The 15,237-nt window shown below is 43.1% G+C and overlaps 1 protein-coding gene across 2 annotated transcripts in view; it reads left to right on the forward strand.

Moving 5' to 3' along the window:
* MCC (MCC regulator of WNT signaling pathway) overlaps nt 1-15,237 on the forward strand; it is a 494,030-nt gene that overhangs the window by 196,507 nt on the left and 282,286 nt on the right. The window lies entirely within an intron of this gene.

A 15,237-nucleotide genomic window follows, 5' to 3' on the forward strand; every position in this document is an offset into this window, starting at 1 on the left:
ACCAGCTTTGAAATTAAAGCTTCATGAAACGGTATGCAAATATATGAGTGGTCAGATGCTGGAGGCCACCTTTTATGATGACTTTAGGGATGCGTCTGGCACATGCCAACCCCCACCCCCCATCTCTCAGGCTTTGAATACCTGGAAAGTGGTGATGGGAAACCTACAGAACTGGATGCTCAGAAGAGAGGAGGAAGTCTGTGTGATCCGTGTCTACAGCAGGAGGCTTGGTGGCTGTGGATTTTCCTCTTAACATCATCCCTGAGCCTTTTTGGGGCAAAACAGTCTGTGCTTCTTGAGTATGGCTGGAGAGAGCAAAGGGGAAGAAAAGGAGCCATGTAAAAAACAGCCGGAAGGCAGACAGAGGTGATGTCAGATTACCATCTGTGAAGGGAAAATGAAAGGATGGAGCCCTCTCTAGGGGCTGAGGGCTGGTGCTGGGGAAGCACCCGGGTGTAGGCGGGGGAAATCTGAGGAGGTCTGAGGCCGATATCCAGCAGTGAGGACAGTTGGCCCCAGCCTGGTGCTCTGAGTGTTTTGGTGCTGAGTTGTCCCAGCTCCCATTTGAAACAGCATTGTGAGATGTTGGCCAAATGAGGTAAAGGCCTTTCTTAATCCCTGTGGTTTTCCCTGTGATGTAGATGCTAAGAGTGAGGGCTTCACTTAAAAACGGGAGGTAGGGGAAGAGGCTCAAAGACCCAAGTGATTTTTGCCAATTTTACATGTGGGGAGAGGTTTCACATCTAAAATAGAACCCACAACCCCGCTCCAATAATATCACTGTTTAAGGAGAAGCCTTTGACGTGTCTTCTAAAGTCATTTAAGATAAGAAACCAAGAGACTCACTGACTCAGAGAGCGAACTTATGGTTGCTGAGGGGAGGGGATAGTTAGAGTTTGGGATGGACATGTACACACTGCTGTAATTAAAATGGATAACCAACAAGGACCTGCTATAGAACACAGGGAACTCTGCCCAGTGTCATGTGCAGCCTGGATGGGAGGGGGGTTTGGGGGAGAATGGATACATGGATATGTATGGCTGAGTCCCTTTCGCTGTTCACCCGAAATTAGTCACAACATTGTTAATTGGCTGTACCCCAATACAAAATAAAAGTTTAAAAAAAAAATTAAGAAATCAAAGGCATGTATCTTGCAGAGTCTTTGCCAGGCCCTTCATATTGTTTATGTGTGGCAACTTTAAGTCTCTGTCACCCAAGAAGTATGTATTCAGGTACCTTTGTTTAAAAAATGAATCACTGGTTTAGGGTGAAGGTGACTAGAATGCTGACGAGAGAGAGAGGAGGCTTGGATTGACTTGAATAGTATTGGCGCAGTCAGTGAGTGCATTAGATGAGCTGAGAGTACCTATGAAACTCAAGTGGGAGGCATAACGCTCCATTATTTGCCTGGCTGTATCCACTCTTGGAAAACCCTGTGGCCAGGTGAAAGCGCTGAGGGTGCTTCATGGCCCCTGCATTAGTTGGAGTGGTAGTAATGGAGCATTATAGAACATCGTTTTGTTCCTAAGACAGTAAATAAGTTTCTCTCCCAGCTGTGTCCTTCACCAGGTTTCCTCTCCTTTGCTTCCGTGTCTGCTCATTTGTTTCTTGCTGGATTCCATTTCTAGGTCTAGTGACTTACTTGCCACTCTGTCCCCCCATTCTTGAGTTTCCCTGCAGATTAAGTAGTTGGAATGGACTTTAAGAATAGTTTGATACACACACACACACACACACACGTATATTTAAATACTTTTTTTTTTGGCTGTGCAGCACATCTTGCGGTATTTTAGTTCCCTGACCAGGAATCGAACCTGTGCCCCCTGCAATGGAAGCGCGGAGTCCTGGACCACCAGAGAATTCCCCCATATTTTAAATCATGGTATATGTAAAGAGAATTGTAAGCAAAGGAGGGTTGTGTGAGTCATACCTTGTGGACCCTAAATCTCAGTTCACTTTGTCATGGGCAGTATGTGTAGCAATTGCCTTCTCTGTAGTATCCATGGAGCAGTATCATGTGGATCCATAGACCTGAATACAATTCATTTGTATTTCTCATTAAGGTCCGTGATGTAAAGGAGAGTTTCCTCTTTTCACTGTAATTTTTCTCTTAAACACTGGTTTTGCTTTAATGTCTTGGCGGGCAGAGTTGCCAGTCCTCTTTTATTAAGACCTACCTTTTGGTGATGTAGCTCTTACTGCCCAGGAGCCTCAAAGCTGTGTGGAGGGCACCTTGGGGTCAGATTGAGCCTGATGCTCACCAGGCATTTTAGGGGCAGGAAGAGTAGTGATATTGCCTTGCCTTATCCTGGGTATCATGAACAAGACGCTGTCTCATTGGTGTTGACTTAAGAGCTTAGCCCTCTACAAGTGTTCTCTCGCCACCAGAGTCACTGCGTCTTAAGCGATATTGTTGACACTGACGCTGTAGCATCCTGAGCAAGGGGAATGACTGAAAGCAGTTTCTTGTTATCATTTGCTGGTCCTGTTGGTGACAGCAGCTAGCTCGGTCCCCGCCGGCCTTTACCTGCAGAGCCCCAGGAATGCTTGGGTGCAGGAGAGGCAGGAGGCGTGTGGATGTGAAGGATCCGTGATCAGGAGACCCGCTGGGTATTGGGCATGAGGACTTTAAAAATGGAAAAACAGGAAGTTCATGAATGTGTCCTTTTGTGTCTTTATTTTAAACAATAGCTATTTAAGATTCTGTGAGATAATAAGAAGAGACAGTAAAATTGTCTCTACCTGTGGTCATGTTGATGACCACAAATGATTTTATCAGGTCTAAACATTTTAATCAAAGTGAACTAATCCTTACCATTGACAACAACACAACGAAAGGAAAATTTGAGAAGCGTGAGTTGGCTATTCTTTTTTCTTGTCTATCGGCTGTCCTTATCAAAGACTCTTTTTCTTTTCCTAGCACGAAGTTAAGGAAGGACTTCAACACCAGACAAATTTAAAAGTACTTAGAAAATTAAATGTTTGACTTTCAGGTCCTCTCCCCCTTGATCAAGAAACTGAATGGACACACTTTCAGCGGCATTAGATTAAATTCTCCCAAACCTTGTCAAGGAAAGGCCACTAAATCTTCTTCCTCATTGCCCTGCTTTTTCTGTCAGCAGTTAGTTCTCTTTGTCTTGGTTAAAACTTGTGGGACCAGTATGTAGTTGAACCTTATTTCACTGTCATAATCACATTTTTTTGTTCTTAGAATTATTCAGACCTTGGAAAGATGTCTTAAGGTACAGCGTTATGAGGGTAATGACATGAATTTATCTTCACAGGATAGCTGTGGACTGGATCTGCTTGCCTGATAGACAGCTGCCTATTTATGTAGCAAACTAAAATTTTGTCTTTAAGGGTTTGTTCTTTCTTGGCAGTGATTAAAACCTCCTGTCCAAAGCAATCAGTGTATATTCTTTGCTTTTTAAACATCAAGCAATGAATAGGTAAAATTCTCCCATCACTATTTACTTTGAAACCTTAGTTGCCCCAGAAGAAATCATATGTCCCTTAACCCTGTCCTTCTTTCTTTATTCAAAGCCTCTCTCATGAGATTATTCCACTCCTGAATGTAGGTTATAGAGGAGACGACTCGTACTTTCACCATTCACTTGTTGCGTAGCTACTGAAACCCATATTTTTATTGGTACTCTAATTAAGAAGTGGATTTGTACAGGAGAAAATTGTTCTCTAGATGAGATAATCATACAAGATAATCCAAGTGGCTATCTCACAGATGTACTTACTCTACATCATCACGTTTACAAAATATCAGGGTTGGAAGATCTCCTGATATGCCCACACCTTTTTCTACTTCTTTCTTACAGGAAAGAAGTCCTTTTGGAATCACGCTTCATTGTAATGAGTTGTTTACTGTCAGTCTTAGACACAAACCAGTAGCCTCAGAATAGCAATGTCACAGAGGCTGTGCACATAGTAGGTGCTGAACAAATGTTTGAATGAACGCCCTGCCTCTTCTCTGTCTCTTCCCTTTTCATAAACATAGAATTTGAACAACCGATTTGAGTGCTTGGTCTGAGGATTTTTTTGGCTGTCCATGGCTGTGTAACAAACTGCCCCCCAAATTTAAAGGCTTAAAATACCAATCTTACTTGTGATTTTTGCAGTTTGGGACAGAGCTGGAGGTGGTTGGACTTGTGTCTATGACTGCAGCTACATGATCCACCTCCAAAACGGCTTAATAATGTGGCTGGCCAGCATGTGCTGGCTGTGGGCTGGGAGGTCACCTCACTTCTCTCCTACCCGGCCTGCCTCTGTGCTGCTTGGGTTTCCTCTCAGCATGGCAGCTAAGTTCCCAGGAGGGAGTGGAAGCTGCCAGTTCTTTTAAAATGTAGGACTGAAATTGGCAAGAGTCATATCTGTATTCTGCTGTTAGAACAGCTGTATGCTTAGCCCAGATTCAGAGGGGTGAAGAAAGAGATCCCACCTCTTCAAGGGGGTTTGATAAAGCATTTGCAACCATTTTTAATCTAGCACAGAAGTCACAAAACAAGAGCCATGCCTGAAATCCTGATCTGCTACTTCCCATTGGCTGGCAATAACTTTTGCTGTTTTATTTTGTGTTTTTAGCCATTAATTTGGTGGTATGTATAGATAACACTTTCTAAGCATTTTCTAGGTATTCACTCAATTAACAAAAATCCTATGACATACATTCTATGATGTCCATGTTACAGGTAGAGAAATTAAGGCATAGGAGATGAAAACCCTTATGAAGATTATACAGACCATGAATGGTGGTGTCAGACTTTGAGGCCAGTTGGTCTTTCTCCAGAATCTACCATTCCTCTAGTGGTGCTTTTTGTTAGTTTCTAGTATTACTCTCAGCTTTTCATCCTATTTTCCTAGGAGGAAGTATTCTATTTAATAAGCCTGTTTAACTTGATTTGTATTGTAATCTCTGTGCAATACCCAGGTAAATTTTTTTTGACAAGAATGAAATGAGTATGCTCATTGCCTTCACTTTCAAGTGGTTGAAGAATTCTAGACACTGATTTTCAAGAGCCCTAAAAGGAGATTTATTGATAAGGAGTAGGGCAGTCTTCAGCCAAGAAGGCCTTCCTTCTGTCCCCACTTAAACTGAAGGAAGGTGAGGCCGCGTGACCTCCGCCCCGCGGCCTGTGTGCCCTGAGGCATTGGAGGAATTCGTGCTGCAGTTTGTGAGGCGACCGAATGAGAATAAGGTGTCCTCTGTGACAAAGGTTAGGGTTCTCTCACCCCTGCAGATGGGGCTCTAGACTTCTACTACAGTTGGCTAAATCACTGGGGGCCTGCTGAGCTCTGAGGTTGATTAAAAAGAAAAATCTGGTGAGGGGGACAGCCCGGCTGTGGCGGGGCAGCTGCTGCTGGGTCCTGGGGTGGCGCGTGCTGATGGGGCCGGAGAGACAGTGAGCGGAGCCCAGCAGGAGGCATGAGTCGCGAGGCGGGGCTGACCCGGGTGGCAGCCAAGAAGCCAAGAAACTCTGGGGGAGGTCAGTCAGAGACCAGGCAGGCGACTGGAACCTGAGATGGCCCCCGACTTGAATGCAGAGTGAGAACCTTGATTCTGAGGAAGGGCTTTGTCCAGGCAGGAAGTTTGAAAATCAGTCCCAAGACTTTTCACCTTAATGCCTTCTTTAGAGGACTGTGGTCAGGAGGTTTGAGGTGCCAGGACTTTGGGAGGGGCACACATCCAGAGCAGGGAGTATGATGGAGACACTCGCCAAGTAAACTCAAGGTGCTGTTTTAATAGCTGCTCAAGGCGAATTTACCTGGCACACGTTATGTGTAAGGCGTCCCCCGACAGCCAGGCTGTAACTAGAAAATAAAAGCTGCATTTACAGAAAGATTAAAAAGTTGGTGATGAAAAAAGATTTGAAATTTAGGTTTTGATCCAAGGAGTCAAACTTCAGGAAACCAAGGTTACATTTTGAGTAATCTCTGGATTCTGGGGAAGAGGTTCATGTTAGCGAGATTATAGAATTAGACAAGCTAAAAAAAGGCACAGACGCTTGATAGTGGTCAGGATGTGGGCTTTTATATCATCAGGGCATGGCATGGCAGAGAGAAGTTTTTGGCAATTGTGTTCTCACCTCCCCTAAGTGCACCTGAATTCCTAGCAGTGGACAACTGTTATTCTTGAAAGAAACAGGAAGAGAGTGACCTGGATTATACAGATAAAGAGAAGTTCAATTTATAGAGTAAATATTTACTGGGATCACAAAGCTGTCCTCTCGATCAAATGCCCCTTTTCTCTTGCTGAACAGAAGCAGCTAACATTAATACAAAAGGGAAAGAGGACACCTTTTAGAGAGTTTGCATTATCATAAGGAATGACTGAGGTTATAAAGCACTTTTTATGTAAATCTTTCAGTATAGCTTTGAAGCAGCACAGGAAATTAAACTTTGAGACAATTTAGGCAAAAAAAAAAAAAATCTCGGGCATTAACAGCTGTTGATTCTACGTGCCATACAGAAAGCTGTGCATTAGGCGTTGTTAACTTTGTAAAGAGCAATCAAAATCTGTTAGGCTGGAAGAGTTGTGTGGTGAAGCTACTCCATGCTTTGATGGGTGGGACATTGTGAGGCAGAGTACTTGTCAGGAGGTGTGCTTGGCGCTTGGAACGCGTGCTGTGCCAGGACATGTGGGACCCGAGATGGAAATGCACTCTTAAGCCAAAGGCTGTGGTGTTCCGTCACCTGAGAACAGAAAGCTTCACGAAGCCTCAGTGTGTGCAGGCACATCAGCGAATGACTCCAGCTGGATTTGTGAGAATACTGAAGCAATTGTCAAAGGAAGAATGCCAAGGTGGAAAAAGATTGCCCAGCGATTAGAAAAGCAGTCGATCCTCTGGTTGGTTGCACGGTGAGAGTGGGGTAGTGGCTTGTCCCTGTTTCCTGTGGGTCGTGTTGACTTGTTCATAGAATACATGGCTCACTTGCAGGGACTTCTTGCTCCTGCCGGGGTCCTTCTCAGCCTCCCAGGTTAGTCATTCTTTCCTCATCTGTGTTCAGAATATTTACTTTATCCACAACGTCCCTGGGAGAGCATGCAATCTTTGAAAGCAGGCACAGAGTGAAACCCATCACAGTATTGCCGGCACCTCGTCAATATGTGACTCAGGGCATCCACAGGCTTCATATTTACTTGTTGGACCAGACAGAAGTTACCTCATAGTGTGACAGATGTGTTGGATTGACCACTTACGTATTTTGGTTAAAGGACACATGTGAAAAACTTTAGTTTGATCATTATTACTGTAACATTCTCTATTCCCAGCTCATTTTTCCATTCAACACACATTGTGTGCCTTCTATCTGCCAGGTGCTGTTCTTCGGTGTGGGGTTACAGAGACAAAACTGACGCAGTCCCTGTTTTAATGAATATGACATTCCAGCGGCAAACAGACAACACGCATGACAGATACAGCCAGTGGTGATGCACAGGAGGAAGGAAGAGTGAAGCAGGGAGGGCTGCTATTTCAGTGGTCAGGGAAGACCTGTCTGCGGGAATCTGAACCGAGATCTGAAGGCAAGGAGGATGGAGTCATGCACAGATGATGAGGACCGTTTCAGGCAGTGGGACAAATAAAGGTCAAGGTCAGAGGGCAGAGTGTGCAAGGTGTGTGTCTGCAAGGAGATGTGCCTTGGAGTGCAGTGAGCAAGGGGAGAGTGGAAGGAGGTGAGGTCAGGGAAGATAGTTCTGGGGAGATCACCTGTCTCTGTAGACTTTGGAGAAGAATCTAGATTTCTCTGGAGTGTTTTGAAAATATGCCTGAATTGATTTTTTAAAAATCCTATTGTGTGTGTGTATGTGTGTGTGTGTTCTTTTGAGGGGCTGGGGCAGGAAGATGTCCTCAGGAACAGGAGGAGCTAGCAAAGAAAAGGCCGGGAAGGTTGTGTCGCAAAAGTCAATTAAAAGAAACTGTTCTCAGAAAAGGTAGAGCGATCTGTCATGCTTCCCCTTTTGTTTCCTTCACTCACTTAAAGCCTTTGCATATGCCCAGACTTTCAAATGGTGTCATTTTCTCCAAGCAGAAATTGTTGTATGCGCTAAAATAAACTATAATTATTTTCGAACATCCTCAGAGTATGTGAGTATGCTTTTACCTGGAGAGGAATGGTTTAAAGGACTAAGTGATGTGGACACTGGCCAAGAATGATTTGAAAACTGCTTTCCCTCCTTTGATGGATGGTTCAGTGTTGATGGATGCTGATATAGAGAGTATAGGTGGGTTCTGAGTTAGGAAAAACTGACCTCTGTTTTCCGCTGTCACTTACTTGAAGTTTTATGAACTTTCATATTCGTTTACTGACTTATAACCAGTATAGCTCCAAGGAGCCTGGAATGTTGACACTTTTTTCCTTTTGAAAAGCATAGCTATTTAGCAGTCAGATCATGACCAGAAAGTTGCCAGGTAAGCCTGGAATTAGACAAAGGAGATGTTTCTGTTGGGTGGTGCCATTAAGAACTTCTTTGATTTGCATTTTGTTATATCCAAGCCATTTGCATGACTGATGAGGAAGCTGAGGCATGAAGCCTGGTTAGTGGCAGAGAAGTGTAAAACCAGATTTTTTCCCCTTAACTCCCAGGGATAATTTTTCCTTTTCTGCTTCAACTTCCTCAGTTTCTGTATCACAGGATTTGTTTTAAAGTGTGTTTTATGATAATCGTCTGCAATTATTTTAAGAGGTGAAAGTCTTAATTCTTCTGTATTCTCATCTACATATGACATTACTACTAAATCACACTACTGAAATAATTGGAAAAATTTATTTTTAGCTCTAAGTATGATTTTGGCATATATTGTAGTAGTCTGCACTCCGTGGGCTTTATTGGTCAAGATCGTTGGGGTCTACCAGGTGAAAAATCCAGAAGAGCAGTATGTTCTGTCTGGGGGAGTAGCTAGATGATCTTGCTATCTGGCTGGTTTGCCAGTTGCTGTCTGTTGATAGTGCAGGACTTAGTCAATCATTCTAGCCTTTTTTTCTTTTTATTTATAGTAAAATATAAGTCACATAAAATTAACTGTCTTAACCATTTTAAGGGTACTGTTCTGTGGCATTAAGTACATTCACATTATTGTGCAACCTTCATAATCATCCATCTCCAGCACTTCTTCACCTTCTCCAACTGAAACTCTATGGCCATCAAACACTCCCCATTTCCTTCCTCTCCCTGGTAACTACCATTTTGCTTTCTGCCCCTCTGAATTTGACTCGTCTTGATACCTCAAGTTTCATAAAATATTTATTCCTTCGTGATTGGTTTGTTTCCCTTAGCATAATGTCTTCTAGGTTCATTGATGCTGTAGCACGTGTGAGAACGTCCTTTTTATGACTGAATGATAATCTTCTGTTCAGTTCAGTCGCTCAGTCCTGTCTGACTCTGCGGCCCCATGGACTGCAGCACGCCAGGCCTCCCTGTCCATCACAAACTCCAGAGTTCATTGAAATTCATGTCCATAGAGTCAGTGATGCCATCCAACCATCTCATCCTCTGTCGTCCCCTTCTCCTCCTGCCTTCAACCTTTCCCAGCATCAGGGATCTTTTCAAATGAGTCAGCTCTTCACATCAGGTGGCCAAAGGATTGGAGTTTCAGCTTCAACATCAGTCCTTCCAATGAATATTCAGGACTAATTTCCTTTAGGATTGACTGGTTGGATCTCCTTGCAGTCCAAGAGACTCTCAAGAGTCTTCTCCAACACCACAGTTCAAAAGCATCAATTCTTTGGCACTTAGCTTTCTTTATAGTCCAACTCTTACATCCATACATGACTACTGGAAAAACCATAGCTTTGACTAGATGGACCTTTGTTGGCAAAGTAATGTCTCTGCTTTTTAATATGCTGTCTAGGTTGGTCATAGATTTTCTTCCAAGGAGCAAGTGTCTTTTAATTTCATGGCTGCAGTCACCATCTGCAGTGATTTTGGAGCCCAGAAAAATAAAGTCTGTCACTGTTTCCCATCTATTTGCCATGTTATGTTTGGTTTATCCTTTCATCTGTCAATAGACACTTGGGTTGCCTCTACTTCATGGCTATTGTGAAAAATTCTGTGATGCCTGTGGGTATGCAAATATCTGTTGGACTCCTTGTTTTCACTTTATTTGGGTACATTCCCAGAAGTAGGATTGCTCGAGGATGTATGAATTCCGTGTTTCACTTTGCAGGTAATGGCCATACCATTTTAGAAGCTGCTCCACTTTACATCATTCCCACCAGCAATGCAGAGATTCCAACTTCTTCACATCCTTGCCAACACTTCTTTTCTGTTTTATTTTGCTTTTTAAATAATAGCCATGGATATGAAGTGTTATTTACTTGTGGTTCCTCTTTTTATTTCCCTAATGATTACTGATTTTGAGCATCTTTTCACGTGCTTATTGGCCCTGTCTTTTTTTCACGTGCTTATTGGCCCTGTCTTTGTCAGGGAAATCTCTGTTCAAGTCTGCATCCATTTGTTTGATCAAATTATACAAGAAATTTGTTGTTGTTGCACAATAGGAGTGCTTCATGTATTTGGACATTGGTTCCCTATTCCTCTTCTCCTTTGTCCACGTCTGCTTTTTCTCTGTGGTTGGAGCTTTGCACAGCCTCTGGCTCCTTGATGTTTCCAGATGGAGTTACTGTGAGTGTAAAATGAGGCATGAACCGTACACTGCTTCTGCATGGAAAACAGATGGGCTCACTCAAGCCCAGGAGACTCCTTCCTCTACAATGTCCAGGAATAAGTAACTCTCCAATGCATCGTGAGGCCAGCACTCCTTTCTTTGGCCAACACCCAGCAGCACTCCCCCTGCTGCTGTATACATACAGACTAGGTTATCTCAAGCAGTGTTAGGCACCAGCGTTAGCAGTTATGTTCAGAGCGCTTGAAGAGTTATGCTGCTCCACTGACATGCAGTGATTTCACAGTATTTAAGAAGGATTTTTTAGGAGAGGGCTTTAGCAAGAGGGGCCTGTGGAGAGTAGCCAGGAAGTCTGAGGCTGGTCTGTTAGATTAGATAACTGTTACTTTATTTCTTGGTGCTGTGAATCTAATCCTGGTTAAACCAAAATCTAATTTATTTTCATGCTTGATTGGGAGCATTTTTGATTAAGTATTTGGATGAGAGTGAGCATGGACTCGGAGCACTGTGGGAAGGAGATAGTCCAGGGCTGCTCTGCCTGGGCTGATTATTAATCAGGGGTTAGTAGTGAGGAGGGGAAAGTAGGTGAGTTGGACCCCAGGACAGGAGTTTTGACATCCAGTGGGTAGATTTAAACTAAAGTTGGGATCCTCTTTTTTCAGGATGCTTTGATGTACTCAGAGGTCTGCCTTCTGGTGTGATTAATAGAGTGACTCTTCAGACTGTTTCTCCTTTGGGGCTTCTGAAATGCTGATGAAAATGCTGTCTGGACATACATGTTTTATAATTAAGGCCAAAGAAAGTGATGTGATGAAATTGCCTTTAAGCCCTTTAATTCCCCCAGTGTTGGAGACAGGGCGCCCTTCCTATTTGGCATTGGAGTGCCCCAACCAGCAATGTGGACATCTTAGGATAAGGGTAATATGTTGAATGACCAAGAGGAAAGTCTCTTTTTTGGTCAGCTTCTTTACTAACTTCTTCTCTGGGCCAAGTCACTTGATTTATCACCATAGTTTGTTCATCTGCAAAACTGTGTGGTGAAGCTGTGTGCTCTGAAATCACAACTCTGCCACTTCCTAGCTAGGCGATCTGGAATCAGTTGCTTTTCTGGGCTGCACATTCTCAATTATAAAATAGTGAAAATTCACCGTGGTGAAGACCAGTGACATAAACTATGTAGTGCTTATCAAAGTGCCTGATAAACACTAGTAGTTAGCTCTCGTAGTATTATTTTTATTACTTTGCTGCTACAGACAGAATATTAGTAGCTGTGGTTGTAAGTGACCAATAAAATTTTTAGAAAAAATTTTTTAAAAAACATTAAGTGGAGGCAGACTTGTCATGAAAACAATATCCAAGAAAAGAGTTTCACAGCCTACTGATGTTTGCTGGACTTCAATGCCAACAGCTCATTATCTGGGAAAATGTTTTTCCAAGTATCGGCAAAAGAAAGGTATTTCCTTTTTTGGATTTATAGAGTCAGAATGTTAATGAGCTAGCAAGTGGCAGTACTAAACATTTAACAGTACATTTGTTTTTTTGGCTGTGCCCACACACAGCCTGTGGGATCTTGGTTCCCCAACCTGGGATCAAACCCAGGCCCACTGCATTGGAAGCATGGAGTCTTAACCACTGGACTGCCAGGGAAGTCCCTACTAATTACTTTTTAAAGTGTTTATCACTTTTATTTCATTTGTTCTAATTTTGTCCCAGCTATAGTGCCATCAAGTCCTCTTTGTGCCCAGGACTGACCTTAAGATGACCATCCTAGTTGGTAATAGAACACAGGAGAGGGAAGGCCAGCCAGCCACTGCCCATACCCGGGATAAGGATTTAGTACAGAGAAACAGATGATGTGCAGGTATTGCTGTTGCATAACTACTTCTTTCATGGAGACACGGTTTTATCAGCAATGCACGCTTTGTGGAGTCCCTTTTAAGTTGTGATCTGTTTACTGTAAGAAGGTTGCTGCCATGTGGGTGGGAGCTTTGCCTCGAAGCACTAACAGATGGGGTAGGCTCCTCTAAAGGAGGGGGCCTTGGGTAAGCGGGTTTGAGAGGACTTGAGATGTGCCCCCAGCAGCAAAGTCTATCTCTATTGCTGTGTACAGCTAACTTTTTCAATTTGAAAGAATTTTCTAAAATTCTTGATTGAGGTTTTGTCTCATGGTCAGAAAGGAGGAAATGGTGACATATTCTTTTGGGTTCTGAAGTTGTGAAACAGTTTGATCGCTGGCTGAAGAGGGATATACTTGAGGGCAACGGGAAGGAACCTAACACAAGTCAGCGACCTTAACCCTGGGTTCTCACATCTCACTTTCTGATTGTAAAGTTTTGGATTCCTTGAACTTGCATCTCTGGCTCATCTCTGAGAATGCTCTTCCAAGGGATAGTATTAATTCCCATGACTTGAGCCACCACCTCGAAGCTGTGGCCTCACAAGTCTGTAACATTCCACCCAGATCAATTTGAATACCTGACAGGTAAAAGGAGATGTGCAGGTCTTGCATAATACAAAAACTTCTTGTCAGTGTTCTTCCGCCTCCTCCCCACTGCCCTCGCACACACACAGTCACGCCAGTCTCCAGAAGGCCTCTGTCAGCTCCCAGTCAGTGGGCTGTCGGGTATCCCGTGCTGTCTGGCAACGCTACTAAACTCTTAGCACTCTGTCATCTGATCTTGTCACCTGTTTCTCTGTCTCAGGCGCTTACCTGGTGCAGGAGTGGCCAGTGACTGAAGAAATGCATTATTCTAGCCCATTCTTGCATTGTGGTTGGCAGGACACATGAGTGTTACAAATGATGAAAAGAGTAAAAGGAAAAGACTAAAGAAAGAAAAAGTACACAAAGACAACTACTTTTGTACCAATTACATCATCATCCACCACCAGGTCCCCACTTGCTGAAGCTGGATCTGGGTTACACCTCCCTCCACCTCCTTCTGAAAGCAAACACTGGGCCTTTAGGGACCCACCCAGTATTACTGGGGTTGGAGAGCTTTATTTGCAGCTGAGGCTCATGGGGGTATCTGGGCTGGCTCTGAGTATTCTCTCTTAAGAAGAAACGAGATCAGAGTGGAAGCTGTTTGGAATCAGGTCCTAGTCCTGTGGGATGGTGGGAGTAGCTCCAGGAGCTAGAATTAGATCATGCTATTGTATTAGAAATGGTCAATGTGAAGGATGGCAATGCAGATATTTTGTTGGAATACTTCAAGTGAAGCAATATGGTACAAAATTACTTCTGTTTTGTCTTGCAAATATTCCCTCCGTTTATGCGTATCATTTGCAGAATTTCCTTCAATGGAAATGGAAAATTTATGTGAAGGGCAGAGGTGAAGCTTGGCCTCCAGATTGAGTGGGGTTATAATGGGCTTTCCTGGTGACGCAGACACTAAAAAATCTGCCTGCAATGCAAGAGACCTGGGTTCCATCCCCAGGTCAGGAAGATCCCCTGGAGAAGGAAATGGCAACCCACTCCAGTATTCTTGCCTGGAGAATCCCATGGACAGAGGAGCCTGGTGGGCTACAGTCCATGGGGTCACAAAGAGTTGGACATGACTGAGCAACTAACACTTCACTTCACTCCATGCGTATCAAAGGCCTAATCTATACTTTTAAAAACTCGTTGCCTTCAGTACAACAAAACTGAACACGGTAATTGTTTTGATATTCAAAAGCATTCTGCTAGAAATGTGACTTTTTTTTTAGAGAGTATTGTTCATTGTTGCTCTGATTAACATAAAATTGTTAGAAATCATGAGAATGATTAACTTAAGGCATTAAACTTAATGCCTTTAGCCTTAGCAAAGTTCCTTTCCAAAATAGAAATGAATATGTAGTATTTAAGGGTGAAGGCATGGAGAATAATTCTATATGTAATTGTGCCCTACATGCAGAAAGACATCCTTGGAAAAGTAGGAAAGTCCCTGCAGTTAATCTTCAGCATTCATTTGCAAGTGACAGAAATATGTTAATTGCTTTTCTTAGATGAATGATTCTTAGTCTGGTGGGAATGATAAAGATTTCAATTCATTCCACTAATTTAGGTTTTTAAAAATTACCAGTGTTCATCGGTTGTGGTATAGAGCTAATAAGGGATTCCAGTGAGGTCCGGGTTACTGGGTAGATTTCATTCAAAGTGTGACTGCAGTAGTCCTTGGTGGCAGAATTACATTTTCATCAAATCAGCCCATGGTGCTTTGGGTGACTGAGTGCCCGGAACCACTGGTGCTTTTGTGGGCTAGACGGGAAGACTGGAGCATATTATGCTGTGAAATGGTGAGGCTGCTGCAGTGTCTTGTAAATACTGCTGAGCACAGCAGTTGGAATTGAGAAGTTAGTATGATCAGTTACATGGAGAGCTCTGAAGTTTATGACAGGTAAGAAATTAACCTTTTCATTGTTCTTCTGACTGCCAAAGAGCCAGGGTAAAGACTGTTGGGATTTCCCCTTTACATTTCTGCCTTTTTCCCCCACGTAGATTGAGGAAAATTTTTAAATTGCTTAAAAAAAAAATACTCTAACATAATAATTAGTAGGAAGAGGCTCACTTAAGAAAAAACACATAACACTGTAAATTTCTGGACAGCATAAACCAGATTATAT

The sequence above is a fragment of the Odocoileus virginianus genome, unplaced genomic scaffold (genome assembly GCF_023699985.2).
Source record: "Odocoileus virginianus isolate 20LAN1187 ecotype Illinois unplaced genomic scaffold, Ovbor_1.2 Unplaced_Scaffold_3, whole genome shotgun sequence".
NCBI classification, from domain to species: domain Eukaryota; kingdom Metazoa; phylum Chordata; class Mammalia; order Artiodactyla; family Cervidae; genus Odocoileus; species Odocoileus virginianus.